Raw genomic sequence first — 23,038 nt, forward strand, 5'->3', positions numbered from 1 at the left:
CATGTTACACTCATAATATTTCTCATTCCAAACATACAAACGCTCATGGCCTTCGCGATAACTCAACTCTGGTCACAAACGCGAACATGCAACCCATACTTACGTCTACGATCTTGCCAACATTCAAACATCCCGATAATTAAGTGAAAGTTTTAGTACTTATAAATTTATAAACACTTCTTAAGCATTAACTTACCGTTCGCGCGATCATGAATCGGTCATATCAGGTAGTCTTAACCTTCGGTCTCAGCAGCCTAGACTCACGACTTCAGTTGGACCAACGAAAAATGTCGCGTATACCCATTAGACAATACATTTCATGGTGACATGAACCAGGAACTGTAGTGATATCTTCTAGTATCTGAACTGTACAGTGAAAATTAAGCATCTAGCGGTAGTCAGCTATTTTCGTCCGCGTCCCTTATCACCTGTTTTTATAAAGTGCTATCTTTGAAAATGAACCACCTTGGTTATGCAACAAATTTTTTCCGAACTTTTTTAATGCAAATAATTAAGCAGTCTTCATTTCGTTATATTCTGAATTGCACATATTTTGTCGTATGTAATTTGAAATGTTCTTTGATTTGATGGCATTGTAAGGGAACACGTCTCCGCCGGTTGATGCCAATCGAGCTGATATTTCTTTAGACTGAGCAAACTAATTTATTTGTTTGTTTAGTGTTTATTTGACCAACTAGGAAACGAATCCACTGGAGATGGCGCCGGTGCACAGTGGTCCCAAAGAGCAAAAAAGGGGGTTTTTTAGATTGCGTCAAAACGGTTGACTTTAGCAATATGGTGTCTTTGAGAAAGTTTCTTGGAGTAGAACTCCCCTTCTTTCTGTCTTATCAGATTAATGATTAATCCCCCTAATAGTGAGTTACGGAATTTATTTTCTCCAATAATTCAGATAGACAAATACTTACTTCAGCAAAGTTGTAGAGAAACTCGTTGCAAACATTTTACCCGAAGACTTCAACTCTCTATCTTTTAAGGTTTTTGAGATATGGGACATTATTTGTAAAAGGCCCCTTAAAACAGTTTTTTCATCATAAGTTTTCTCCTAGATTTTTTCCATTATATAAATGTTCTAGAACATTGTTTGGACTATTAAACTGCATTACTTTGCCGAAGACGGAAACTTGCTATCGCTGGTATGTGTGGAGATATTCACGTTTTTTGATTGAAAATAGCTCTTTTTCCAATGCCGATAACTTTTAAACAGGCAAAAACGGGCAAACCACTTTGTAAACAAATTAAAGTGCAAGAAAAGCACAACAAATGCAGGAAAAATCAGATCTCCCCAAGGCGGCCCTCTATGGAAATACTTGAGCTGAAGTTTGGCTCATTCCGTCATCAAATGCAATTGATTACTCGCCGTTTGGTTGCACTTGCGCCATTGTTATGAAGTAGGCGCAAGGGAATTGTCAGTTTCCGGTGTCAGGCGTATGCATTGAGTTTTTGAACAACTGTAACTTTTGACACAAGCAAACAGAAGTTCGGATAATATTTAAAAAGCACACTTTAAAATTCACAAAAAGTTAATAGGGAACTTTCAAGCTGCTCAAGCTTTAAGAGAACTGCTTAACCCGCTATTAGAACATAAAACGTATTGCAAAATTACTTAAAACGAGAAGCTTATGTAGTTCCTTTATATCAACTTTTGGTTGCTTGGGTATTTACTCAAGACGTGCTTACAAAAGTAAGAAAGGATAATTATTACGACTTTAACCCTTTATTTCCGAACTAACAGTAGGGGATGGGTGTAGCGTAGTTGGTAAATGGATTGCCTTGTACGCAGCGCACCTGGGTTCGAGTCCCGACCCCGCACATAGGGTTAGAAATTTTTCATAAGAGATTTTCCTAACCCGAAGAGGCGAATGACCTTAAGGTTAAAGCCTCTATAATCGAAATAAAAAAACTAACAGTAATAGATGGTGATGTATTTAATGCCGGAACAGCTCTAGTATGGACAAACTTAGGCTCTAGTATTTCCATAGAGGGCCGCCTTTGGGAGATCTGATTTTTCCTGCATTTGTTGTGCTTTTCTTGCACTTTAATTTGTTTACAAAGTGGTTTGCCCGTTTTTGCCCGTTTAAAAGTTATCGGCATTGGAAAAAGAGCTATTTTCAATAAAAAACGTGAATATCTCCACACATACTAGCGATAGCAAGTTTCCGTCTTCGGCAAAGTAATGCAGTTTAATAGCCCAAACAATGTTCTAGAACATTTATATAATGGAAAAAATCTAGAAGAAAACTTATGATGAAAAAACTGTTTTTAAGGGGCCTTTTACAAATAATGTCTCATATCTCAAAAACCTTAAAAGATAGAGATTTGAAGTCTTCGGGTAAAATGTTTGCAACGAGTTTCTCTACAACTTTGCTGAAGTAAGTATTTGTCTATCTGAATTATTGGAGAAAATAAATTCCGTAACTCACTATTAGGGGGATTAATCATTAATTTGATAAGACAGAAAGAAGGGGAGTTCTACTCCAAGAAACTTTCTCAAAGACACCATATTGCTAAAGTCAACCGTTTTGACGCAATCTAAAAAACCCCCTTTTTTGCTCTTTGGGACCACTGTGGCGGTGGTTGAGTGGTAAGCGTGACCGCCACTCATTCCAATTTGTCTGGGTTCAATTCCAGCCGAGGTCGTTGAGATTTTTCTGAGGTGAAAAAATCTGTGGTCACGTCTTCCTTCGGAAGGGAAGTAAAGCCGTTGGTCCCCGGTCTATGAGTTTGGTGGATCGATATATCTAGTCCAGATAGTGAAGTCTCCTCTCTGGCGTCGGTAAAGAAGAAGTGATCCAACTTCCTATACTCTTACTAACAAAAATATCCTCCTCCTGCGATACTTGTGGAGTGCTCAGTAGTACATACGGCCTCTAGCAAAAGCAAGTATCGGACTAACCATTCCTTCCCTTTCCTTCCGCGATCTACGTTCGGGCCTAACCGGCACCGGTATTGATCAATACTTTAGGATTACCAGGAGTTGCATATTGAAAGATGTTTAGCTATTCCCAAGCATAATTATCTACTTATTCTCTGTGCAACTTCAGTTAGTCCAGATCGATAACGGAGTAGCAGCCAGGGGTGGTCGCACAAGCTCCAGCTCAACTAGGAAACGAATCCACTGGGTCTTTAATGCGCTTGGGGAATACGTATTGTCTTGTCTGAGTGAATGGTGCTTTTACAAAAAAAGGAAAAACCGAAATCATTTGGTTCGTGGTAATATGAGAGAAAGTTAGTTAGTATTGGGCAATCTTTGTGTGACATAATTTATGAATGGTCCACAATACCACGTTTAAACTCAACATTTACGTATCCTATAGTCAATAAACCATTCAAACTTTTAATGCACGAAAATATATTCTCAGTCGCATCGCTTGCTTGAGGCGAATCCTGACTAACAACCCATCCACTACCCAATCCGTGGTACTTATGGGAGTGTCACTGAGTCGGGGCCTTCCGTTAAGTAAGTACCACATCAACACTTTCTTCCTTGTATACCAAGTTACGGTAAATATGGTTGTGACCCGTATAATGGTGGTTCTCAGGCGAAATTCTCGCTTGGACTTGATCAATTGTTATCCGCAAACAATGCTCCTCAAGTAATCTGAGTGGAACTGAAAGTCATCAAACTGCAATCTACGAAGTATACCGTGCTTACGCAACGTAACTTACAGTGAAAATTAAGTATCATTTTCACAGTCCGCCAGATCATTCAAGAACAAACGCGAATACTCGAAGTTACATACATGCTAGCAAACGTGACAAAAACATTAACATAGAAACGCTCAAACCCTTCGCGATCATCCACGCTCCCATATGGTCGCGATTTTGCCAGTTGGATAACACACTGGTGCATAAGTGAACGTTTTAGCACTTATAAATTTACAAACGCGGTCTCAAGAGTGAACCTAAAATACCGGTGTTGGCGATCGATTACGTCCGAAATGGTGTAGTGATAGTTTAGGGCTTTCTTTTCCAGCCCTCTCAACGATGTTCGGGTGGTGAGAATTCGCTTAAACTATTCTATTTCATCTTTCGTGACCATGTGGAAATACTTAATTCAAATCATCAACTGTAACCAAACCAAACAAACTTCAACACCCAAAGTTAAATATCAGATTGGCCAACCATCAACGACTAAAAGTTTCTGTAGCAGCAACCGGTACCATCAAAAATATGCAGACAACAACGGGGATGACAAATATATTTGTTTGATTGATGCGTTTTCCACGTGTATGTTGTTATTCGGAAATTTGTGCCTTGCCATGTCGTCTTATCATTTTCATGATGGATGGTGGAAGAAAAAAGGTTGGAAATGGAAAATATCAATCCAATACATTCACAACACAAAACAGGAAACAGCCTGAACTCTTCATGCCCGAAGAAATAATGAACCTAACTGATAAAGCCTATAGCTCTTCGCCATACTGGGTTAAGAACAATAAAAATTCTGCCAAAAATAATGAATACGCACAATACTTTTCCACATTACATTTCAACGACTTTGGATAGATTGAAAACTTTTTTAGACATTTACGTAGGTTTAATTGAAAACCTGGTCAAGTCTCCTCATGTTCCCCTATACTCTGATTTTAACTCCCAGCACATAGGTTCATATATGTATGGAGAACCAAAAATCCGGATACACAGTTAATTTTCAGGGTAGTTACATATCAAATGAAATTCCTTAATCGGATTCACAAAGATCACATGAATAATTCTCAGCACGTGTGATAATGCAATGTTCAGTCAGTGTCCAGACCAGAACACTGCAATTTTACTTGGACAAATGGAACACATTCTTTTACATTTTCGGACTTACATCCGGTAGAAAAGTTTTTGTTTGAAGTTTGCAAGTTACGCCAATGGTTGGCAAATTCGGATGTAACCGAAGGGCGAATTTTGTGCTTTAAACGACTTATCGACAGTGGTAGAGCTGGTTCGGGACCAACGAATTAAGATGCAGCACCCGTAAATGGCATTTGAAATGCTAATTTCTAAGATTTAATTTCGATATGTCATTACTAATTACAATCTTTACTCTGCCAAACTAAGTGCTTTTGGGGTAGCCTGACTGTCAGAGAAAAAATAAATTCTTTTACCGAAAATTTCCTGATAAAGTGCCGACTGTACGCCGATGTAGTATCTACCAAGCGGATGGGATTGGTCTAATCTCATTTCACTACAATAGACACCAGCACCGGCTGGGCCCTCAAAGAAAAATTTGTCAGTGTAACATATTCTTCAAGTTTTAGATCCATACAACAAGACAGCCATTCCTCGTGAGAAGTAATTCTCACATTTGAAGTTTTAAAGCGCAAACTACATGTGAGTGGAAGATTATTGGGAAAAAGTATATACTCATCTTACGTAATCATGTGAGGCCACAATCGTGTGTCGCGTTACAGTTTCAGAGTCCAGTGACCCTATGACGGCATACGCAAGAAAGTGCTTCTTGTTTCAGAAACTTCATAGACATATATAGGGGTTGAATGTTCAAGAGGGCCTCTAGAGCAGTAGTAGGTGATGCCCTCTGATGGTGGTAAGCCCTGTTAAGATAGATATCTTCCGTTTAATTCCACTATAATATTTGTGTTTAAAATCACTGAAGATGGTTCTACTTTGACAATGCCAGTTTTTGGCTAAACATTGTTGTGTGATCCTCTGAATGTACTTGGGTTTGAATACCTATGATTTGCCGAAAGCTCTCTTGATTCTGAAATTGATCTGCGCAGACGAATTTTAGATGCAAATACCGGTGATGATTATGTGATAAGCATCGGTGAAACCTTGTGTCGGGAACCCAAGCACACCACCTTGAGGACATTCGCAAGCGCTCAGTTCCTTTATCCCTATTTGTCTTAACGATGAATACATATGTCGGTTGTTAAGCATTGCGTGTATCCAGTTCATGATATGCATATAAAGGTAATTCACGATCCCGTGTTGCTTCTAAAAAATTAAAGCGACATGTTCAACGTCAAGTAAAACTCCTAAACTTTATTGCTTTTGCGAATAAGCTTTAATGATGTATATCAACATTTTCTAAAAGGGTGGTAGTAGACTCCCCCTGGTGCCTATTGTATTATATGAAGCATGTGCTCGTCTAAGCGTCCCGAAAATAGTGGTCGATTAAACATTCCCTTGATTAGAGAAGGAAGCAGGCGAGACCGATGGATCTATAGTTCTTTGTCTACTCAATTAGTTACCGCTTCGCTAATGGAATGTATCCTGATGTAAGACTACAAGTAAGAACATTCTTTAAAATATACTGGTAGTGGTCATATCCTTGTAGAACTGGAAGGACTCCACTTTTCCCGGATACATAAACGGACCAAAAATTTTCAGCACTCATTTGATCGATTGGACATTCACAATTCTAAGAGTAAGGGCCTAGAAATCAAAACTGCCTGAAAAGAACTTAGGGGCAATTGTTGATGTGTCGAGCTCGTTAGATACGCCAACTAATGCGTAATACCGTCAGAACAGGGAGTTACATCGAACACCATTCCCTGCTAGATCGTGCAATTGTTGGACTAAAATAAAAATAAATAAATAAATTGATATCTGAGCTACCCCAAATCACTGCTGATTTTGAGTGGTAGCCCATTTCGGTCACTGAATGATACAACCCTTTAGAAATCATCAGAAGTTGATGCTTCAATATACAGCAAATATGCCGTACAATATGCGTATTTCCTGTTATGTTATCAACACTCACCTGGCAGCACAAATATTGCGAGTTGTGAGGTTAGATATAAGATATGCGTCAATAGCACTATTCGCAAGTATACATGCATGAGGCCTTTCACGTGAATCTGTCATGCCATTTTTGTTGCAAGCTACGAAGGCGGTGTTAAGTAGCTCTCTATGTTCGAAACATAGCAGTTTGTTAAATGGAAATTTTTCCTTCCGGCACAAGGCGGGATAGATTTATAGGAAGCGGAAAGTATTTTTGACAATTGTGATTTGTAGCTTTAATAACTACAATCCTAGAGTTATTAAAGCTTTAATTGTAGCTTTAATAACTCTAGGATTGAACAAAACGTATTTCTTTCGCATATTCAAAGCCCCGTGCCTTACATTCATCTAAACAAACAATGTATGCAAATATTTTCACCAGTCTGTAGCTATTTCAACTCGATTATTAGAATCAGTTTCTTTAACTATTAAACATTCAATCATTAGACGGGATTCCATCGAACTATCATCCGGCAAACGTTACCATTTCCATAGGCATAGTCCAGATTTTTTTGAAAATTGCGATATTCCAGGCTACAATTGTTTGCTTGAAAACCAAAATATTGAAACATCTACAGCCGATCTAGGTGAGAGAAAACTACCCCAATCGACGCCAGGGTTCCCGGTCAACCAAGAGAGCGCAGGAAAAGCGCAAATTTAAATAATTAATTCTAATGCGAGTTACCATAAATTATAATTAAAAGGAATCATCATCGCCACGAACAACAGCTTTTTGAAGTCGTTGAATCGCCCTGGCGATAGCGAGAGCAAGCACGGAAAACGAGAGCCTAAGCAGAGAAACTGAACAACAACACAAAAATGATCAAGATGCTGTGATAAGAGCAGGATTTCAACTTCAAGCAGCTTTTCGAAACCGTTGTGATTCTCCACCTTTTCTTTCGGATCATCCGCGGCACCACCACCGCCACCACACCACTGCACCGCGTCACCCGGGAACCACAACAGCGCGCTCGCGGACTGGACGAAAGTCACTTTGTTATGTATGCCCCCTCCACAACCGGTTTCGTACGGTTCAGACGCTGCCTGCTTCAACCCGGCCACCAGCCAGCAGCGTTGATACGAGGAAAAATAAAACTGATTGTTATCTTAGCATTTTTCAATTTATTACTGCTTGATTGGTATGCCGAGTGCCTCCCACCTGTGTCCCCTCGCACGTCCTGCTGTGGGTCTCTTTTATGGCATCCAGATTCCACACGCTCGACACTCCAAGTGGAGAGAATCTGCCTGTCGGGAAAATAGACCCCGCTTAGATGGAGAAGATAACCAATCCCGGCTGAAGTTGAATTGAAGCCTCTCTTACTCATCCACAATGAGGGGGAAAAGAAATGGCCCCTCTCTAGTGGAGCAGTGCATCACCATTTGAAGCAGCAAGAAGCCACGCTTGAACCAACTTGATGTGCTTTTACTGTTATACATTTCCAAGCGGTTCGGCTGCTGAACTCTCGACCCATTACTGGTGCCTATACAACAAAAGTAGAACATCAAATCGAAATTACCCTCGCTGTCCCCTCTTTCCCCCGATCAGAAACGTTTGAACTTCATAAACACGCTAATTTGATGGCTTCGGAAATAATTTAGAGCCACGAGCTAAACAACACCTCAATGCTTCCGCGTGCGCCTTTTGTTTTTGGCCTCATATGCGTGTGTGTCTTTGTGTGCGGAAAGCTTAGCTTAATTTATTGACCCCGTCCGAAAGCCGCGAAACTGCCAAGCACATCAATAGTCGCCTATAGGCGTTTAAGAGTCCGACACGATGGGATCAACGGCAGCAGCCACCGAGTCAGCCAAGTAGTAGTAGTAGTAGTCGTAACCGGTAACCAGCGATCAAAATGTTTCAGAAGTGAACAGTATAATTTTTATAATTTTATGATGTCATAAAAATTAAAGTAGGAAGGCGAGCAGCGCAAAACACACCGATATGGGTGCCAAAGACTGTGGCGCGGTGGCGGCTACGCGCTGCTGCAGTCGAATCGATGTGTCAAACAGGGCGTTCTGGCGGGCAGGCAGGCAGATGGAGAGGGAGAAGAGGTCGTAAAACTATAGGCTTCCCCGTTGCTCAAGATCTCGCCGGGAGCTGGCTGGATCTAGGTTCGTGATAGTTTTGTGAGGTGTGAGTGTGTATGTGTGGGAAGACGGAAGGGACGGGGAACTATTTCAAATGTTCAAGTCTCTAATTATGGTTTGCGAAGCAGCTTCCTTCACGAAATGGTTCCGCGGAAGGCGAAAAGTGGACGATAAAAGATACCCGTTTGTTTGCGGTAGATAAAAGTGGGTGGGTAAGTTTTATTATGTGCAGGAGAAGCTGGTTTGTGTTTTTTTTCAGAGGGCAATGATAAGAGTACTGATTCAAATGGCCAATTCAAACGTGTTATCAAGCTGTGTAGCTTACAGAACGATTGCGCAACTAGTTTTCAAACGACAATAACACTTTGGTAGTTGTTTATTGTAACACGAGGTGATGTCGGTTGTTGTTGGAAAAGTATTGCAATTTATTCCCTGTCTAATAGTAATATGATGCACCTAACACAGAGATGAATTACTAGTAGCACAAAAGAGCCCGATCAGAAACACACAACAAAAAGATTTCAAAACCATATCTCGCGTTGTTACTTATTATAATTTTCTGTTATTTTAACTACTAACGAGACCAAATTTATAACACAATCTGTCACGAAAATTTTATTGTGTTATAATCTTATCATTTCATTTTGATCGGGAGGGTGCACGCTTTATTTAAAAAATGTATCTTATGCACGATTTCGAAAAAGGAATTTTGAATATTGAAAATACATTTCCTAACATGCGTGGAGAGTGGCGAAAACTTTGGCAAAACATCCACAGGAATTATTTAACCCTTTCATGCCCAACTCTTTTTCTAGGGCGCGTAGGGTTTCAAAACTATTTTTCCTTGAAAGCGGCGGGGTCAAGAAACACGAAAAGACTTTCTTCATAAAGATAGGTGCTTCCTCGCAGTGCTACAAGCTGCTAAATTTTTACCTTCCAATGCTCAATACAATCCTCCTAGAATATTTACAATAGTCCGCTTATGTGGAAAACGTAGCCAAAGACAGTCTAAATCGATAAGTTTTATCCGTTTTTAATAATATTGTAACATAACGAAGATATATGAAAAATTCATTTCCCATCGTCATCGTAAACTGACCCTGGCAGCACTGCTCCATCGAAATCCAATCAGACGAATTGCAATAACTTCAGTTCTAGAGCTGATCCTTGTAACTATTAATGCTGAAATGAAAACCAATTGACACATTTATTAGCCGTACTTGTTTTTGTGAGTAAATCTTGCCTTAATCAAAAAATTTAGTTGTTTTAAAACGTTGTTGTCCACAAACAACATGGGTATGAATGGGTTAAAATGTTCCTCAAGGAAGCCACTAAGTACTACTCGTATCTGTTTTATTCATCAAGATATCAATTTCGCCAGCTTCAGTGTACTAAATAAACACTTTTATGCTCCATAATGATTTAAACAACATATGCATTGTAGGTCTATTTCGTTGTTACTTCCAACAACGATCTAAATTTGCAGGATTCTACAACGAAAATACGATTTCACCACACACTCGCATTCAACATTATTCTGAGAACTATAAATTTTGATATTCTACAATTAAGTGAAAGACGAAGCATGTACATTAGGCTGACCAAAAAAATAATGAAAACTTAATCAGCCCACCCCTGATTCGATTCCTAGTCCCACCAGGAGTACTTGCACCAAATTGGAAGCAAATCGGACAAGTCTAGCTAAAGGACTACCGTACCGTACGAGAGATTTTTCGACAATTTACTTGGAAAAACCCACTAGCTCGCATTTTCGGTAGGTGGCGCTGTATGCATTGTATTACCACTGTAACTGAAAATAAGAGAGATGATTTAATTGTCTACAACTTTGTCGAACACTGCTAGTCAATCTGGTTTCGTTAAAAGAAGTTATTAAACTTTAAACGAAGTGATGCCTCAGTCAGTTTTGCATAGCGCCTAGCAGTACATGGTTGTGTATCAGTACTCGTTTCCCACGAACTACAAATTTTTTAAGGAATAATTCATAATACAGAAGAATTGTAGTATATAATATGAGCTATGTTTTGGTTAGAAAATTTTAGTTCCACCTGTGGCCGCATAGAAGGCGCCAACATTAACTTTTCAACGGAGAGAGATAGAATTTATGCCTTAATTATGGCGAACTCACAATCAAAACAAGACAGTTACTGATAAGGAAATCCGAAAGGTTAAAAACTAATTGTACCCATCTGCACAAAAAAAACATTTCATTGCTACACGAAAAAAATCACGATTTCGTGAACTGAATGATTTACGAACATCGTGACCAAGTTCCTAAAATTATGGATAATGAATCGTGTATTCATGAAGTTATTTGTGTTTTGTGGCGTTACATCCCAGAGTTTGGTTGGGTTACTGTAGTTGTTCCCTGGACACGTTTAGTATTTGTTATGATTCTTGTTCATAATTTGGGGATCCACTGTATATCAACAAAAAGAACCGCCATTTAAGCATTCTTCATAATTGCAGTGGTTTTGTCGCGATGCTCGTAATTTATCATCACGAAACCAGGATATTTTATTCATGGGTTTATTATGGGATTTTTCTTGCAGAGTAGTGTGATTTATGTTCATGATTTCCGGACCTTAGTCACGATTTTCGTAATTAATATTAACGTTATCGTGATATTTTAGCAACAGGTGAAGTGATTTGTGTTCATGATTTCTTGATATTTAATCACGAGCAGTGTGATTTAACGTCATGATTTTTCGATCTTTGTCAAAATTTTCTTGAGTTATTTACATGTTATCATGATATTTTATTCTTGAACTCACTTTCGAATTTGACACGTGTAATAATGTGACTATGGTATTTTTTATTCGAAGTAACGTGACAATTTTAACTGGTTCATAAAAGTGTGACTGATTTCACTAGTTTGCAAATTTTGGGTTAATTGCATGAAGTTAAGAAAAAAGGTGTTTTCTAAGTCAATTTTGGGTCGCTGAGCACGAAAATCATGTTCCTTTTTTTTTTCAAAGAACCGTTTTTGTGATTTTTTTAAAAAAGGTGTTTTTGAGCACTTTTTGCAGTTTTTGGTCAATATCTCAGGAACAAATCTTCCGATTAACACGAACGCCACATCATTCGAAAGGTATTGATGTGCCCATTTCAAAAATGTATAACATGTTATGGTAAAATATCAACAATTCAATCAAAGTAAAAAAAAATTGTGTTTGGTAAAATTACTAATTTTTGGTTGAATCTTTTAAAATCTTATGTGACAGGCAAACTTCTCACGTGAATTTTAAGCCTAAGATCACGAAAATCCGACAAAAACTTGTGATGTTATTAGGCACCGAGTGAAAATTGCTCTGTTTTTCACATATCTCTTTTGGTCTTAAATAAGATTACACTAGTTTACAAGAAAAATTAAGTTACGAGAAAAAGTGTTTTCTAGATTAATTTTGGGTCGCTGAATCCGAAAATAATATTCTATTTCTCTTTCAAAGAAGTTCGAGTTTAAAAAAAAAGTTTTTCTTTTGCTTCCGCTTTTTTGTTTTTGCTCTACTTTTTATTATAGAAAAATAATTTTTCATATTTTCAGAATTTTAAGGTAATCGCGATAAGCTAAGAAGAAAGGTGTTTCCTCAGTTAATTTTGTATAGCTAACCAGAAAACCAAGTCCATTTTTTCAAAGATGCATTTTCAAGATTTCTTTGAAAATGGTGTTTTAGGGCACTATTTTAGTTATTTGTCAATAGCTTGTTCAAAAGTGTCACAAAAGTGGGATGAAAAATGTATGAAAAATTTCGCACAATCATACTTTCGGCTGAAATAATCTTCTATACTTAATAGTTATTGTTTGTGTTGGGTACTGTCTTCTCGAGCTTGCATCCATCCATCCTGCGGCATTTGAATGGTTTTGGACATTTCATTGTACAACTAAGTGCTCTTTTCAAAATGTGGAAATTTCGTTGGAAAAGTTTTGTTTTACGAATTAAACGAATTTTAGCATTCTGCTTCAACAGGCTTCACAGCAGATTCTCAGTTCATAGAATATTACGTGGCTAGTGCTACGATCCCACTGAGACTCCTTCCCGATAGGGACTCGAATATTCGACGACTTATGAGACCAGTGCTACACCCTCTAAACCGCCGCACCAGGGCAGGGCCCGCTAAAATCATAAAATTTCCATTTCGCTCAATGTGCCATAGCATCAACATTTTCCATCCGATGTTAGTGATATTAGGCTTAAAATTAACCTTAACATATTGTCATCTTAGATTCTAAAACGTGCGAAAAAAATTTGTTTTTTGGTAAAAAAAATCATTTAAAAATGAGTAACTTTTAAAAATGGTCAAAAATGCACTTTTTTAAACTTTGGTCGCTTGCAGCACTAAAAAATTTACATATGATTGACACATATTATATGTTTTTGGAAAGGGCATCTTGGCATCTTTCAACTTGCATATTTACTAAATTAATTGAACGATTTTGACACGAAATATTGACTTAAAACTACAAAAAGTGCTCAAAAACGAGTTATATGAGAAAATCACAAAATCGCTTCTTTGAACAAAAAAATGAATATTGTTTTCGAGTTCGGCGACCCAAAATTTGTCCAAAAAATACTTTTTCTGGAAGCTTCACTTTTCTTGTAAACTAGTGTTTACGGTATCTTTTGTGACCTATATCACAAACACGATTTGAGGCTATATAATGTATTTTTGGTGCTCAGTGCAGTTTTTGTTTTCTGTCCGGGCATCACACACAAGATTCTAATAGTTTTCTTATATCTGCTACTTGCACTAGTCGCTAGAAGCCGGACATAGTTATATGATATTCCATGATAAATCCCTAATTTTGAAAAAAAATGTTCAAGTGAAAATGTAATCACCATGTGCAGAATTGCATGGAATTGAAAATGATTAAAGATATTTTCTAAAAATCACAAGCATTGAAAATAGTTCGTGAGTTATGTACTACGAATCATGAATCAGTTCACGGATCCATGAGTAATATTTTATGATGTTGTGAACTGTTTCTCGAGTACGAATGGTCAGTTGTGAATGTGATACTAGGTGTCGTGAACTCTTTCAGGAATATATGAACCATATTTTATGATTTTATGAACTATTTCACGGGCACGAAATGCGAGTTGTGACCAATCATACTAGGAATCATGAACGGGCTCCCGAATACATGAATTATATTTTCATGAGCACGAATAATCAGTCGTGACTGATGCGCTAGGAATCATGAAGCAGTGCACGTATACTTTAATAGTATTTTTCGATTTTGTGAGCTATCTCACCAGCACTAATGATCAGTCGTGACTATTATACTAGAAATCATGAACTAGTTCGCGAGTACATGAACATTATTTTATGATCTTGTGAACTATTTCACAAAATAATGAATACTTTACGATATTGTAAACTATTTCACGAGTCGTGACTAATTCGCTAGAAATCATGAATCAGTTAACGTATACATAGACAACGTGACTAATTTATTGGGAATTCAAATCGTGACTAATTTATTGGGAATTCATGATTTGATGACATGAACTAATGACAATCACGAAAATCACACCGTGTTCAAGATGTAATCAATCGGACTCTGAATAATGTTTTTCATCTATTTGATAAAATCACGAGTTAACCTTTGGTTTTGGTCATAATGTTCCTAAAGCTGTGTACTAGTTCACGTACAGAAAATCGATTGCGTGGCGGAAACCGTGACTGAAATTCACAAAATAAAAAAAACCAATATCTCCACCAATAAAAGCGTTATATAGGTGTTACTGCAGGAGAATTGAACATAATTATAAAACACATTATTTTTGCGCATAGTCCTGTTTCCGTGACCTGAAAACGTGATTGTTACAGAATTCATGGCATTTTATTCACGATTTTGAAAACTTTTTTTTGGTGTATTAGACTATTGTAGGGAGAGAATTATGCGGGATAAATTTGAACTTGTTAAGCGTCCTAACATTCCCGTCGAATATTTGACTTATATATTGTTTCAGTGTGCCTAGAATTAGGATGCTGACTGAAAGTTGTCCGGAATAGTTTCCTAATCTAAAAAAGCATGGTGTTCACCCAAATGGAAATTCATTTGGTAAGCAATTTTCAGAAAGGGAAACATGCTGGGGTTCAATATTCGGAAAGGGATACATGGAGCGAAAAAAGTTGAAAACCACTGATCTACGAGGAGAGAATGCTATGGGATAGCTGGACTTGTGCGGTGTAAGACATTTTAAAGTTGGCATCGCTACGGCGGAAAAAGTTTGCCTGAAATAAACGGTTTTAACTGAAAGGTAACGACTCATCCTCAACGACCTCGTCGCAGGACACGTTTGCCGTACGTTCCGGCACTTTTGCCTGCGTAAAGTACCGTAAAACGCAAAACACGATAAGGCCAGCATGAAAACAACAAGTATCCTTGAATGCTTCCTTGAGGTTTCTCCGATATCAGCCATATATTACATGTTATTGTTCGGGAAAGAGACAATGTACTTTCTGTAAAAAATTCGATCAATTGGTAACCATGAAAAAAGGAAACCATACCGCGGTTTTGCGGCTTATCTAGATTATAACATAACACACGCCATTTGTTACTGCGGCGCACCACGATGGTCCACTATTGACAGAAGCCTCTATCACATCCAATTAGGCAGAGCAACTTTGCTATTTGCAGTATCTGAAAAAAAACTCGCGTTTTGAACTCCCAATAAACAAGTGACAATTAGCTTGATTGTGCCGATTATTTCGAATCATCGAGGTGTGACTTATTGCCTTGCCGTCCATCGAAGGGTGAAAAACAACCGCAATGTGGTAAACCCTGGTAGCTTCAAGCGCAACCACCACCAACACCATCATAACCCTCATCGTGATCATCATCTAGAAGCTAGAAACAAACAGCCGCTAAATGAATGGCACCCGGTGAGCAAATTATGATGTCATACAGCCAGAAAAACGATTCGTCTGTGCGTGATTCGCTGATCGGAGCAAAAAAAAACCCAACTCCTCGTGCACATACTGATTCGATTAGGTAGTCTCAACAAGAGCTGCGATTGTTCGCTTGAAACAGTCTTCCTACCAGACTGTCAGTCAGTCAGCCAGTCAGTCAACCAGTCACTTCACGTCGAATGATTTGATAGAAGAGTTTCGATCGTTAAAATGGGGGCCTCTGTGCGCGCACCGCGCTCGGCTAGGTGGCACTTGGCCTCAAGAATCAAGTGAGTGTACAAAAGTAGCGCAAATATCGTGCGACAGTTGTGCAATGCTGCATGGCCACCACTTGCAATATACTCTACTCACCGGCTGCCGATGGCCGAAACTGTTCGCCCCGAGACTCTTCTGCTGGGCGGCATTCTTTCATCTTTCGCGAGCTACCCGCGACTCTAAGAAAACCATTATCGACGTCTTGTAATTCGATGATTCTAGAAACGTGCGCACAGTACTTGTAATTTTTATTTTTGCTCCTCCGAAGTGAATTGTTCCAGGCGCAATCGTGTTCTGTGGGGGGCTGGCTATTCTCCACTCCCCTCAGCTTATCAAAGGCACACTTTCAAACCGTTGCTGACGTCGTGACCTAAAACGCCTTCCACCCTCGCCCGTGTGGTGTAGCTCCTGCCAGCCAGGCCCAAAGCGAAATGAAGGAATTTCAGCATATCTCACGATTGAGCCGGCTACGGAGCGACATACGGATACCAACTTCAACCAACCGCCGTGCAGGTATTAGCCCGGACTCAGCAGCAAGATCACAAGTCTTGACCTCGGTTCACCTCTCACTCGCAACAGATCACGCGGAGTCGGAGGTGCGTATCTCACCGAGCGAGAGAGTTATGAGAAATATATATATATATATGTTGAAATCAACGGGAGGGAAAAAAACTCATGAATGAATTTCTGGCTGGGTGCAGCCTGTGGGTCCACGACAAGCAAATCGACACCTAAGCTGTGTTTAGAGGCATGGGAAACCTTGGCTTGATCGGATATTATGTTACGATAGTCAAATTAGTCGCGTAATTTGTGTTGTTTGGAGATTTGGTGGTAGGTTGCTGCTGTTTTGGTCGCTGCCCGTTCGGTGTTCGAGTTGGTCGCGTTAGTTTGGCGAATTTGAAAAGTGGGTGCGTGGGTTGCGACCTCCAATTTTGTGTGTATGGTCTTTTTGACATCGAGATTTTTTCGGGAGCGTTTGTGAACGTAAACATGTAACAGTTGTGTCATAAAATGGGCGACACAAGGTTACATGAGGGTTAAAGTTTTGAGCCAGGGGGAGGGATCTGGATTCCATAACAGTAAACGAAAGTTTGATCAAATAAAATACATGCATTAAAACACTCACATAGAATCTGATCGTTTATAGAAAAGAAAAAAAAGATCAGCAAAGATTGCATAGGTTTCAATACTAGCTGAAAATATTACTTTTCGACGACACAGTAGAAAATAGAGAATGGCACAGACGGATGAACCACGAGCCAAGTATACGAACATGCTAACACTGGAAGGCTGATTAAACGTGACAGACCGAAGTTGGCTGGACATGTAGCGCGAATGCTGAAAGAGAGACCAGCTACAGTTCTGCTGAGTATAGAACCTGGCTGAGGCGGTCAACCCCGCACTAGATGAATATGATGGCAATCGAGGAATTTTTCTGAGCGGCGGGCGTTCAAAGACACTTATGATAATAATGATGGTGTTATTAGGAATGTCCGTTTACGATTCGTTTAGTCGATTAATCGATTAACAGCAATAATAATCGAATGGTTTTTAATCGATAAGCTACTCGAACAAATCAATAAGATTAGTGACAGAAAAATTAAAACGTTTGTTATTTTAATTCTCTCGAATGTAATTCAACTCAATGCGTTAGCTCAACGGAGTCAAGGGTCTTTCATATATTTTTCAAGATATAAAATTGTGCGACAGGACATAATACCTAACTCAAAGCTAATTTTTAGCGTTTGGGATTCTCCTCATCAGTAACTAGCACCATCTTGGTGCCAGTTAGATGACAAACCTAAACTAATACAAAAATGGGCGGTTATTCGTTTTGCATGAACCACACACGAAATATTTTATCTGGACCAGTGTTCCACACCACGAATATTCGGAATCATTTTATCTATACCTAAATAAGTGTTCCACATCGCGAATATGGAATAAGACCGCATTTGGCCAGAGCTCCACTTGTAGCTTCTGTGACTCACTCATCTCGATAGTTCACAAGTAACCAGTAAAAGTAAACAACACGATACTGAACTTTAATAAGTGAAAGAAATGGCGTTTCATTTTCCGCTCATCGGTATCTGGCACTGATTTAGCGCTAGATAATACTAGATATTGTGTCTTTCATACACAAAATGTTCTAATCAGACTTTCTCCGCATACGAACTGTTATTATTGAGAATGCGTACAGTTGATAAGAAAAGTCAATACAAATATGAAGGAAAATAACTCCTTCCAAAATTATTCATCAACAGTTTCACTTGGTTCATCGATTGAAACAGTCGCGTTGTGGCTGTCGAAATCGGTATCAATGTTTTTCAATCTTCGTGAAGTGGAATATTTTCTGAAGGTGTAAAATTGAGTTGAGGTTTTCGGAATTCGTCTTTATCTAGTTCCATCATCTATGCCATTGAGCACTGAAATCATTCAACATTTGTCCAAGCAGAAAGTTTCGTTTCCCAGAAAGACCAAGAACATGTGGTAGAAAGTGGCTAAACGTAGAACGATACCGACTGAAGCGGAAGCAACAGACCGGCCTGATCCAGAAGAAAAAACGCCGTCTGGAAGAAGCAAAGTGTGAGGAAATGGAACAGTTGTACCGCTCTCAAGAAGTCCGAAAATTCCATCAGAAGCTCAACGCATCCCGCAAAGGTTTAATACCGCGAGCCGAAATTTGTAGGGATAAGGATGGAAACATTCTGACGGATGGACGATTGGTGACTAAAAGATGGAAGCAACACTACTTTGAACACTTTAACGGCAATGAAGAAACGGATGCAGAAGGCCAAGGTAGTGCTGGGAGTGAACGATGCCATTCAACAGCTAAGAACAATAAAGCAGCTGGTAAGGATGGCATTGGATCTGAACTCATCAAAATGGTCCAGGAAAGGCTGGTCATTTGCTGCACACACTAATAGTCATAATCTGGGAATCCGAACAGCTACCGGAGCAGTGGAAGCAAGGGGTTATTTGTCTCATCTATAGAAAGGGCGACAAGCTGGAATGCGAGAACTATAGAGCGATCACCATCCTGAATGCCACCTACAAAGTGTTATCCCAGGTTATTTACCGACGCCTATCACCTATTACAAATGAGTTCGTGGGAAGTTATCAGGCCGGTTTTGTCAACGGGCGCTCGACACCAGACCAGATCTTCAGCGTGCGGCAAATCCTCCAGAAATGCCGTGAATACCAGGTCCCAACGCACCATCTGTTCGTCGATTTCAAGGCGGCATACGATAGCATCAACCGCACAGAGCTATGGAAAATTATGAACGAACACGGCTTCCCCGGGACTAAGATAAGGCCATGGCATCTCGTGCCTTTTGTTTAACATTGCACTAGAAGGTGTTATTTGTATGCTTGGCGGATGACCATGACCTTATTTGGAGAACATTTGAAACGATGGCTTAGCTTTACACACGACTGAAACGAGAAGCAGCAAAAGTTGGATTGGTTGTGAACGCGTCTAAAATATAGTACCTACATGCTGATGGGAGGGAGCGAACGGGAAAAATCCCGCCTAGGAAGCAGTATTACGATCGACGGGGATGTATTCGAGATAGTGGAGGAATTCATATACCTCGGATCTCTGCAAACCGTTGATAATAATAACAGTCGTGTCTACTATGGGCTCCAACAGAAATTGCGAAATTTGCCTATGCTCTAAATATACAGCACGCTGATAGGATCGGTGGTCCTCTAGGGGCACGAAACCTGGACTATGCTCGAGGAGGACCGGCAAGCACTCGGAATCTTCGAGCGCCGTGTACTTAGGACTATGTTTAGCTGCATGCAGGAGAACGGTGTGTGGAGGCAAAGGATGAAACACGAGCTCGCCGGGCTCTACGGCGAACCAAGTGTCCAAAAGGTGGCAAAAGCCGGAAGGATGCGATGGGCAGGGCACGTTGCGAGAGTATAGTAAATAAAGTATATGCGGTAAAAACTGGTTCAAATTGCATCTAAAAGGAGGATCAAGCTATAATATCGTAATTTGTCAACCGATTAGCAAAAACTTATTCTTATTTTTTTATCTTGTCAAAACAAGACGGGTTTTAAGCAAATAACTTTCGAACAAAGCGCTCGCGCAAACTAGATAGAAGTAAAATGCTTTTGAAATTTCTAACAAGCTATAGATTGTCAAAATTCGTTCACAAGCGGTGGAGATATTAAACATTGTGTATTTTTATTCCTCTCTTACTAATTTTCACTAATTAAAAAGGAGACCTTTTCATACAGAGTATTGCTTTACTGGTGTTTTAGGGGCTAAACTAAACCGATTTCGAATATTGTGAATTACCTCTATAATAAGTGAACTATTTCTCAAAAATTAATATGTAAGTTTATTTCAAAGACAAAATAATATGTTCATAGTGAAATTTTTTCTAGAGTTCATGTATTTATCCCTTGGATTAGGCGTTGCATTCAATCGTGAGGTAAATGTTGATGGTATATTAATACATAGATCATCAAGTAATTCACCTAGTAGTAAGATAAAATATTTCTCATAAAATTATACTCGCGGTGTCACCGAAAGCAACTGTGTTTTTGAATCCCAAAACTTTAAATATAAGGTCACGGCACTAAACATCATTTTCCATTTCTCACACGTCCCCTCTCCCTTTATCACTCTCACTCTCTCTCTCTCCCTTCCTTCGTGTTCCTGGTAACTGTCACGACTCACATATTTCTTGCTGTTTCTCAATCCATTTCTAAGTTGTGTGATAAGATCTGCTGATAACCTGAAACATTTATTAATGTCCAACCATGTGTGCGATGTAATTGTAGAGGTTTGAGAAGACAATACCATTTTTTCCGCCGTTACTCTGTAAATAGATTGTTGAATTTTAGTGTAGCTTATTATTACATCTTACTTGGTAAGTCAATTATTTTATAGTCCTGAGAAAATTTGCAAAATGTTTGTATTATGAGAAAACTATAATTATTTTCAAATGTTCACACCCTCAAGATGAAAGGTGTATCCCTCGGAAACGTTGAACTATAGGTTGGTAGGCGACCAAAATTCGAAAACTACATCAACTCAAATTTAATTCAGTTCTATTTAGAGCTTTTATATACATTTTATAGTATATAAGGAAAATCATGGCTCTCTAGAAAATATTTAATTTAACTGGGTAATATGGATGTTTGAAGATGAAAATTTTAAGAAGATACATTCCACATGCGTTATTTAAACTTTTCGTAACTGAGTTGAATTTTAAATGAATCATATGCTCAAATATGTCATGTGAAAAGTAAGACTATCTTTTTTGTGATGATATTATTGAAAATATTGCATTGGTATGAACTATTATGAAGAATAACGGATCAAAGCCAAAAATATCCACGAATTAGATGCGGGAAAATAAGTCTCCTAAAGACCCCATTCTCGATGGGGGATACAAGTACAACATTTCTTCTAACTTATCGTTGTCCATTTTTGCTCTATACTAAGTAAAATTCAATTGATGTTTCAATGGCAGTCACAATTAGTAGTGAGGCGTTGGATGTACTGTGTACTGAAACGTTTGATCTACATTTTTGTCATACACATTACTGTGTAACAACGAATGAACACGAAGAAACATATTTATTCGCAGAAAATTAAGACTTGTAATGTCAAGCATACCTATTCATATAAAGCAGTTTTATATCAAGTGACACTTTCAATGGCGCTTGCGTTTCCAACAAATTAAATACTTATCCTGAAAATTTGAAACATTTCTTTTTCGTAGTATTGGTTTGTATAGGACTCATTTATCCATATTTCCTGAACGAGAATTCCGAACGAAGCAATATACACGCTATAAGGATGACTGGAAAGAGAGTACATTATTATCTACTGAATGCACGGCTTTTGTGCTATCGACATAGCCAAGAAACTTCACACTCTTTATATCAATGCAAATGAAAATTTTGAAAATTCTACCTGCCTTATTCACGAATCGTATTCTTTCTCTGTCGCTCTCTTATTAATGGGTTTGAAAGCATATGTGACCTTGTCTTACTTTACTATTTCCAATTGCGCATATTTCCGTATTCTGCAGAAAATTCTTTTTTTTGGGAATATGTAACCAAAATGACAACTTTGAATTCCAAAACAAATTGAACGTTCCAGGTTCCTGATAACTAATTAAGGTCCACCAATAAAGTAGTAATACCAGATAATCGTAAACGACGCCGCCAAGAAAAGAACACCGAAAACAAAAAGGTTAAAACAAAAAAGAATGAAAACTTTAGAAAGTTGATTGTATATTTATCAGCCATTTTTCAGATTATGGGATTATCAAAAACAATTTATAACTTTCCGATACAATAGTTCTCAAATTCGTACAATCCGGTTTATTCATTTACTTTATTCAAAAATGGTTTTTAATTTCATTCTAAATAGTCAATTTTTTCAGTTTCTTCATTTCATGGATTTTATTCGTCTTGTTTATTTTATTCATTTTTAATATGTGACCAGTTTTAAGTATATTATTTTTGTATTTTAATTATTTATTTCATTCAGCATTCTTTTTTTTCTTTTTGTTCATTTGGTTTCATTTAATTTATTTTATTCATTTCATGCTTTGGATTCACTCTGATCAGTTTATTATTTTTTTGTTCATTTTATTCATATCATCTATTTAACTTATTTTATTCATTGTTTTCCTTCTATGCATCTTTGTTTTTTCCAGTTTTTAGTTTCTTCATTTTAATAATTTGACTATTTTTCACATTTATTCACTTCATCCAAATGATTTATTTGACACAATTTATTTTTTTAAATTGATTTTTAACTTTTTAACATCGCCTTATTTTTTATTTCAATCAATTCATTTTGTTCTTTTTATTCATTTAATCAATCCTATTCGTTTCGTTTATTTGAATCGTTTGTATTATTTATTCATTTCATTCAATTAATTTACTCTTTTATTAGTTTTATTCTTTTCATTCATTCCGATCTATTTATTCATTTTATACATTTCATTCATTTGATTCATTATTTTCACTG

The 23,038-nt window shown here is 38.2% G+C and overlaps 1 protein-coding gene and 1 long non-coding RNA gene across 3 annotated transcripts in view; one reads left to right on the plus strand and one right to left on the minus strand.

The window, feature by feature from the left end:
* The window catches only part of LOC131678909 (protein bowel), a 170,111-nt gene that overhangs the window by 16,646 nt on the left and 130,427 nt on the right, over nt 1–23,038 (plus strand). The window lies entirely within an intron of this gene.
* The window catches only part of LOC131678912 (uncharacterized), a 144,341-nt gene continuing 141,746 nt past the window's right edge, over nt 20,444–23,038 (minus strand). The window contains exon 3 of the long non-coding RNA XR_009303757.1: nt 20,444–20,867. This is a non-coding gene — a long non-coding RNA (uncharacterized LOC131678912). The remainder of the gene's footprint in view (nt 20,868–23,038) is intronic.

Source organism: Topomyia yanbarensis, chromosome 2 (genome assembly GCF_030247195.1).
Source record: "Topomyia yanbarensis strain Yona2022 chromosome 2, ASM3024719v1, whole genome shotgun sequence".
Lineage (NCBI taxonomy): Eukaryota > Metazoa > Arthropoda > Insecta > Diptera > Culicidae > Topomyia > Topomyia yanbarensis.